This window comes from Bos indicus x Bos taurus, chromosome 6 (genome assembly GCF_003369695.1).
Source record: "Bos indicus x Bos taurus breed Angus x Brahman F1 hybrid chromosome 6, Bos_hybrid_MaternalHap_v2.0, whole genome shotgun sequence".
Classification (NCBI taxonomy): Eukaryota; Metazoa; Chordata; class Mammalia; order Artiodactyla; family Bovidae; genus Bos; species Bos indicus x Bos taurus.
The window spans coordinates 70,159,726-70,168,473 of NC_040081.1; positions in this window are offsets into that span (position 1 = coordinate 70,159,726).

The window sequence follows — 8,748 nt, forward strand, 5'->3', positions numbered from 1 at the left end:
CACACTTGAAAATGGTTAAGGTGGTGAATTTCATAATTGTGTTTCTTACTACAGTAAAAATGCGTAAAACCCCCAAACCCAAACAAAATTCAGATGGCTGAGGTCTAAGACACAGCGTAGGGTAAGGAAAGGAGAGGGTAGGGTTGAGTAGAGCTGGTTAAAGCTCAGCTCTTAAAATCTGACCTTGGACTGGTTGCATTCCTTCCTTTGGTTCTGGGCCACATGTCTGAGTGACTGTCACATGCCAGGCACAGGGGACAGTACAGCTACAGTAACCAGCAGGGCAGGAGGTTTCCCTACCCTGGTGCTGTGACATAATCTACAACCATAAATACCCACCTGAAAATAGGGAAGAATAAGACTAGGCCATCCATGTTCTGTGAGAGGTTAGGGATGTGCTACCGAGGCCAGAACCTGTCTGTGGGGATCCCAGAATCTCAAGGGAGGCAGAAAAATAGAGCAATATCTGAAGTCAGCTCATCTTCCCCTTTAGCACAGGGTCTGTCCGAGGCCTGCTGCCCGTCAGCAGGAAAAGGCAGTAAAGAACAGGAAAGGCAAGGTTGAGAGTCCTCCTTTTCCCTTACCAGCGGGGTTGGATGAAGTGCTTATGGTTTGGAAGAAGTGCTTATGATTTGGGATGAAAACCATGAAGGTCCCATGGAATCTTCTGTGAGTTTGCAGGGGACAGCCATTGGATAATGACGGCGGGGATGAAAGGAGGGGAGCGGGAGGAAGTTACAGCACGACAGGCACTGTGCTGAGCATGTTCATTGTCCCCACAGTCACTCACAACCACAGTCGGAATGACATCGATGGGGACCGTCGCCCACTGTTTTGAATGCTCTGTCTGTATTGACTCACTGAATGCCCACAGTGACATTATGAGGAAAGCACATTTATTATTTGTTTTTTACAAATGAGGGAACTGAAGTGCAGGGAGTCTTAGCTGTAGGTGATGGAGTTGAGATTATAATGCAGGCAATTAAAATGAAGAGTGGAAGATCTTAACCATTATGTCGTATTCTTCTTCTTTCCCATGTTACGGATAAGGAAACCGCGGCTCAGCGAGCTTAAGTGGTCCGTGCAGAGAGCTGGTGCAGAGAGCTAGGTTTGGCATCAGCAATTTCTGGCTTCAAAGCCTTTACTCTATAAACTGTGACAGTTTCCTGCAGTGCCCCCAGCTGTGAAAATCTCCAGTTGAGGCCAACCTGAGGCCTGAGGCTGATGGGCAGAGCTGTGGAGCCAGCCCCACTCTGTGTCTAGCTCTCCTGGCTGCAGGGATGGGATGTGTAATGCTCACTTGGCTTTCTGCCTGGGGCAGATGGGCTCCTCCACCACCATCTGGGAGCGCCCTCACTCCTAGTCCCCGCGCCTTAATGCTCATCTGGATATTCATACATTCATTCAACAAATATTTGTTAAACTTTTTGCCAGAACCTGCTGTAGGTGCTGGGGATCAAGTAGTGAGCCAAACTGTTAAAAATGTTCTGTACTTAGATCCCAAAATCTGTGTTCTTGCATTCTTCCTTCTTCCCCATCCTTAGCTGCACCTGATTTCTTTCTGAGAAAAGAGATGAGGTGCTCTGTAAGTCACTGGCATGGTCCATCTGCGGGACTCTGCTAGCCCATATGGTGTCTTTGTGCAAATTAGAGGAAGGTGTCCCCTCTGGGTGCCTGGAGTCCCACAGCCCCCCAGCAAGGAGAAGAGATGGGGCTGGATTTCAACCCCCAATGAACCTCTAGTCCAGGCATCTTGAAGCAGAGCATGACATATGATAGGGCAGGTAGCAGCCTCTCTCCTAGACCTTCCAAGAGAAGTGTTCTTGATGTTCAAGGTCAATGCCCTCAATTCCCACCTGACCTCATCTCCCATCTGCTTAGCCAGGTCCCCATCCACTCCAGCCAGTGTAAGCGGGGCCCCACAGGCCTTCAGCTTCTCATTCATCATTCACTACAGGAGCAGTCATGTGCACCTTGTCCACCTCCCTGGACCTTTCCGTTTCCTCCTCCTCTTATCTGTCAGCTTCTGGGCTCTCTCCCTTCCAGGGTGCTCTGCCCCACCCTGAACCCAGGGTCTAGCCATTCTGGATGTGGTTATCACACATCCAAGAGCCATTCTGACAATGGGGCCATTGTGAGACTGTGCCAACCCTTCACCTTTGTAAACAAAAGGCGCTACACACCTGTTCAACAATAGAATTGTTTAACACATAACTATCAGAATATCTTCATTCCCAATTCCATTCTGATGTTGGATGGAGACTCCGTTTAATTGCTAGAGAGTTCTTTCGGGATAGTACTCAAAATATAGAAGAGACATATTCTTTAAAGGTGAAAAGTTGTGGTTTTAAAAACCTATTTTTATTTAACCCATGATTGGACAATTCCCTGCTCAATCCCTATTTATTTTCGGGTCACTAGTTCCTGGAAGCTTTCTCAGATTGCCTCCTCTCCATCACCCTTGCCTCTGGTTGAGTGCGCTCCTCCATGCACCTCCCAGAGCACCACAACTTGCCCACCTAACACTTATCATGGTGGTTTAGTCATTAAGTCATGTCCGACTCTTTGTGACCCCATGAACTGTAGCCCACTAGGCTCTTCTGTCCATGGGATTTTCCAGGCGAGAAAACGGGAGTGGATGGCCATTTCCTTCAAGAGGGGATCTTCCTGACCCAGGGATTGAACCTGGCTCTCCTGCATTGCAGGCGGATTCTTTACCAGCTGAACCACCAGGGAAACCCATAACACTTATCATATTGATTTGTAATTGCCCATTTGCTGCTGCACCATCCCTCAGTGGACTATATATTCTGTGAGAATGTGGACCGAGCCTTGTGCAATTTTATAACCTCAGCACCGAGCACAGTACCCAGCAGGAACTCAGTAAATATCTGGGAACTAAATAAAATGTATTCATTTGTAGAGGAAAAAAACTGGCATTAATACCAAGCTTGAGTTTTTCCCAGTAATGAAAACCTACCTTATTCTGGGAAGAGTGATATGAGAAGCTACTGTCTGTCCTGAGACATGCATGCATGCTATGTCACTTCAGTCATATCTGACTCTTTGTGATCCCATGGACCAGAGCCCACCAGGCTCCTCTGTCCATGGGAATTCTCTAGGCAAAAGTACTGGAGTGGGTTGCCATGTCCTCCTCCAGGGGATCTTCCTGAGCCAGTGAACGAACCTGTCCCCTGCATCTCCTGCATTGGTAGGCAGGTTCTTTACCACTAGCAACACCTGGGAATAAATCAGAAATTAGTATCCATGTGGCAATTCCACTTATTTGTTCATGTATTCATTCATTTTTCCATTCACTCATTCATTGTAGGCATTTACTGAGCATGTCTGTGTGTCTAGGCACTGGGGCTTCTACAGAGAAAAAGACAAACAAAGCTCCTGTCTTCATAGAGCTTATCCTCTAGTGGGAACTGGAGGGCTTGGGACAGGTGAGGTGGGCCGGGAGGGAAAACAGACAAGCTTTCCCTAGTTGGTAACATAAACTTGGTGGAACATCATTGCTTGGAATGCCTTTCATTCACCCTAGCTACTTCAGAAAATACTGCAGCAGTTAACTGGTCAAGCAGAGGAACCAGACAGTTTGGAAGCAAGTTTTCAACCCACGTCTTACTAATTAATTAGTCTGAGCAAACGACCTGACCTTTCCAAGTCTCAGTTTCCTCATGGAATGATGATAGTGACAATACTTACTTCCTCCATCCCAACTGAGAGCCAGGTCAGTAAATGTCAACAATGACTCTTCCTCATCAATGAAGTGGTTTAGGAGAAGGTTCTCTGGACATCAGTTTATAATGGCACCCCACTCCAGTACTCTTGCCTGGAAAATCCCATGGACGGAGGAGCCTGGTAGGCTGCAGTCCATGGGGTTGCTAAGAGTCAGACATGACTGAGCGGCTTCAATTTCACTTTTCATTTTCATTCATTGGAGAAGGAAATGGCAACCCACTCCAGTTTTCTTGCCTGGAGAATCCCAGGGACTGGGGAGCCTGGTGGGCTGCCGTCTATGGGGTCGCACAGAGTTGGACACGACTGAAGCAACTTAGCAGCAACTTAGCAGCATACTAATATGAAAGCATTATTTTAGTTCCTCATTTTCACTGGCTCAAGTTAAGCTTTGCTAGCGGTTAACTGGCTTAATTTAGCCCTCTGAGTTGTATAATGTTTGCATTTGATCTTTGAGTCCAGATTGAGTTCCCAGAAGCCCTTGCAGCAGATAAAGACGTCCATAAGCTTTACGCAGCAACATAGAACAAGCAGCAGAGCAGATACAGCTTGAAAAATTCTGCTTGGGTTCTGACCCTTGAAGTTAAACCCAAATGATTATCATGGAAATCCTGGAGCTAATTTCCCCTTATTATTGAACTTGAAATAGCTAGGTTAAATACAGGAGATTTTAATCAACTGCATTATAAACAAAAGGCACAGATGGCAAGGAAAGATTGACCGATAACAGCAAAGTCCCCTAGACACTCTTGAACAGCCCCGCGGGATGGGGGCTGCTCCAGACTATGCCCCTTGCTTTGTTTTACTCTTGCATTTATGAATTCCAGGAACTCCTTTCCTGGAAGTCAATAGCTGCCATCAACAGGATATTAGTGGGTGAATGTCCTTTGAAGTGTTTAAATGAATGAAGGGAACAGAAGCATTCCTGCTGCTGAGTCTAGCAAAGTGGGACAACAGAGGGGGCAATAAGAGAGGATGTTGAGGGCAGTTTAAATAAATCATTAAACAGGAGAATCTAAATTTGTCCCACTTCTCTTAATCCTTCTCTCATACAAAGCACACATATATACACACATGCCTTAGACTCAAATCCCAAACAACTTCTACATATTGAATTGTGGTTCAGTGTCACCTCAAGACCTTGGCCATGGTCCTTTGGTCTTGATTCAAACAAAGCAATCATATTCCTAAATCCTGACCCTAATCTTTAACCAGAGTGAAATGGCCTCAGGTGAACCAAGAGAGCTCTTTCCCAAGAGTTTAAAGCTAGAACTAAAAGAGTCATTTGTGTGTTGGAGGCTCTGAGAACCTGAGGATATTTCAAAGTTAGAAAGGTGGACTTGGTGAAAATGAGTCCCACATGAAAAGACCTAAATGAATACTAGGGTTTGGATAAATTGGATGATCTTCATTATTCAAAAATGGATGGCTCAATAAAATCAAATACTCCAAAGGGCTTGTTTCTTTTATCTCCTTTGTATTAGAGAAAGGACAATACACAGTAGTCAGTTGGTGGGACCCTGAAGTGACCTGCAGAGTCCAAGCTACTTTCATAATACTGCTATTTTTTGCCTTTTGCATGCTCATTTTCTCATGAGTGGAGTTTTCTAGAAGCTACATGACTTGTGATATCACAACAGACAGAATGAGGAAGCAATTATAAGAATCCAACTGTCTTCTTTCTAGAAATTCTTCTATCAATTTCTATTTAGAAATTTGCAAAAATTATAGAGCAATATGACTCTTCTCGTTACCTTTTGTTAAGCTTCTTTAGTTATTTTCATAAAAATTGTATTTATGTTAATACATAGCATGTTTATTATTACTATCCCTCAGTTGATTAATAAGTACTTTTAAGGTCTTCATTTAAATCTCTAAAATAGCAGATATGGACATATCAACACAAATCAGTACATATCAGCCAAAGCTCTTTCATGTCTATAATAATTTTTAAGAATGTATAGGCATTCTGAGGCCAAAAAAATTGGGCACCTCTGCATAAAAGACTTTTCTAATGCTTTTCTCCAGCATTAGAAATAATGTGTAATAAGTCCAAATATTTATCTTTAATCACCATCAGCTATTTAAAGAAGGGCATTTAAAAGGAAAGTAGGAAAAGACCGTGGGAAAAGTTTCTTAAATCAGAGGCTACAATGCAAGCCCAGATCACATGCCCTTTAATCTTTAGGTAGAAGAGTGCCCTGGATCACAAAAGATGGACTCTGGGAAAGCCCGATTTCTGATGGTTCCTGGGGAGTTGGAGACGACACTGCATCAGAGCTCCAGCTAATGGCCTCTCTGTGCCTGGATAAGTTCTCTCCTGCTCAGGAAAGTTGCACTGCCTAGCCAGAAGAAAAGGAATTTCTCTCCTATAGGCTTGGGGACACACCTTTCCTGGGAGACACAGGCAAATACCCAGCCCTACACAACAGACTTCTAATTTAACAACCTTGCCAATCACTAGTAATCAGACCTAAACCCACTTGGTGTTTAAAAAACAAGACAAGGGTGCCCACTTTCACCATTACTATTCAACATAGTTTTGGAACTTTTGGCCACAGCAATCAGAGCAGAAAAAGAAATAAAAGGAATCCAAATTGGAAAAGAAGAAGTAAACCTCTCACTGTTTGCAGATGACATGATCCTCTACATAGAAAACCCTAAGGACTCCACCAGAAAATTACTAGAACTAATCAATGAATATAGTAAAGTTGCAGGATATAAAATCAACACACAGAAATCCCTTGCATTCTTATACACTAATAATGAGAAAATAGAAAGAGAAATTAAGGAAACAATTCCACTCACCATTGCAACAAAAAGAATAAAATACTTAGGAATATATCTACCTAAAGAAACTAAAGACCTATATATAGAAAACTATAAAACACTGGTGAAAGAAATCAAAGAAGACACTAAAAGATGGAGAAATATACCATGTTCATGGATTGGAAGAATCAATATAGTGAAAATGAGTATACTACCCAAAGCAATTTATAGATTTAATGCAATCCCTATCAAGCTACCAACGGTATTCTTCAGAGCTAGAACAAATAATTTCACAATTTGTATGGAAATACAAAAAACCTCAAATAGCCAAAGTAATCTTGAGAAAGAAGAATGGAACTGGAGGAATCAACCTGCCTGACTTCAGGCTCTACTACAAAGCCATAGTCATCAAGACAGTATGGTACTGGCACAAAGACAGAAATATAGATCAATGGAACAAAATAGAAAGCCCAGAGATAAATCCATGCACCTATGGACACCTTATCTTTAACAAAGGAGGCAAGAATATACAATGGATTAAAGACAATCTCTTTAAGAAGTGGTGCTGGGGAAACTGGTCAACCACTTGTAAAAGAATGAAACTAGAACACTTTCTAACACAGACACAAAAATAAACTCAAAATGGATTAAAGATCTAAATGTAAGACCAGAAACTATAAAACTCCTAGAGGAGAACATAGGCAAAACACTCTCCGACATACATCCCAGCAGGATCCTCTATGACCCATCTCCCAGGATATTGGAAATAAAAGCAAAAATAAACAAATGGGACCTAATTAACCTTAAAAGCTTCTACACAACAAAAGAAACTATAAGCAAGGCGAAAAGACTGCCTTCAGAATGGGAGAAAATAATAGCAAATGAAGCGACTGACAAACAACTAATCTCAAAAATATACAAGCAACTCTTACAGCTCAATTCCAGAAAAATAAATGACCCAATCAAAAAATGGGCCAAAGAACTAAATAGACATTTCTCCAAAGAAGACATACAGATGGCTAACAAACACATGAAAAGATGCTCAACGTCCCTCATTATCAGAGAAATGCAAATCAAAACCACTATGAGGTACCATTTCACACCAGTCAGAATGGCTGCGATCCAAAAGTCTACAAGCAATAAATGCTGGAGAGGGTGTGGAGAAAAGGGAACCTTCTTACACTGTTGGTGGGAATGCAAACTAGTACAGCCAATATGGAGAATAGTGTGGAGATTCCTTAAAAAACTGGAAATAGAACTGCCTTATGACCCAGCAATCCCACTGCTGGGCATACACACCGAGGAAACCAGAATTGAAAGAGACACGTGTACCCCAATGTTCATCGCAGCACTGTTTATAATAGCCAGGACATGGAAGCAACCTAAATGTCCATCAGCAGATGAATGGATAAGAAAGCTGTGGTACATATACACAATGGAGTATTACTCGGCCATTAAAAAGAATACATTTGAATCGGTTCTAATGAGGTGGATGAAACTGGAGCCTATTATACAGAGTGAAGGAATCCAGAAAGAAAAACACCAATACAGTATACTAATGCATATTATGGAATTTAGAAAGATGGTAACAATAACCCTGTGTACGAGACAGCAATAGAGACACTGATGTATAGAACAGTCTTTTGGACTCTGTGGGAGAGGGAGAGGGTGGGATGATTTGGGAGAATGGCATTGAATCATGTATAATATCATATATGAAATGAGTTGCCAGTCCAGGTTCAATGCATGATACTGGATGCTTGGGGATGGTGCACTGGGATGACCCAGAGGGATGGTATGGGGAGGGAGGAGGGAGGAGGGTTCAGGATGGGGAACATGTGTATACCTGTGGCGGATTCATGTTGATATATGGCAAAACCAATACAATATTGTAAAGTTAAAAAATAAAAGAAAAAAAAAAGAGAAAAGGATCTTTCTCCAGTTCAAAAAAAAAAAAAGTAATAATAATAACAGCAACAGTTCTGGAGTACCTCACACATTTAAAGGGGAGCCCTCCCACCTGTGGAGAGATACAGCTCTGCGGACTCCTTAGATCAGGTAGAAACCAGGTGCCTTGTTGTACAAGGACAGGTTCAACTTTCAGCGGATACCTCAGGCCCTGGTCTGGTGCCTGGCTCTGCTTTTCGCACACAGAAATGGGATCCTGGTCCAGCCAGGGGCCTCTGCTTCCAGCTTGGTGGTTGGAGCCTGCAAACCTCTTTGGTTCTTTGCTCA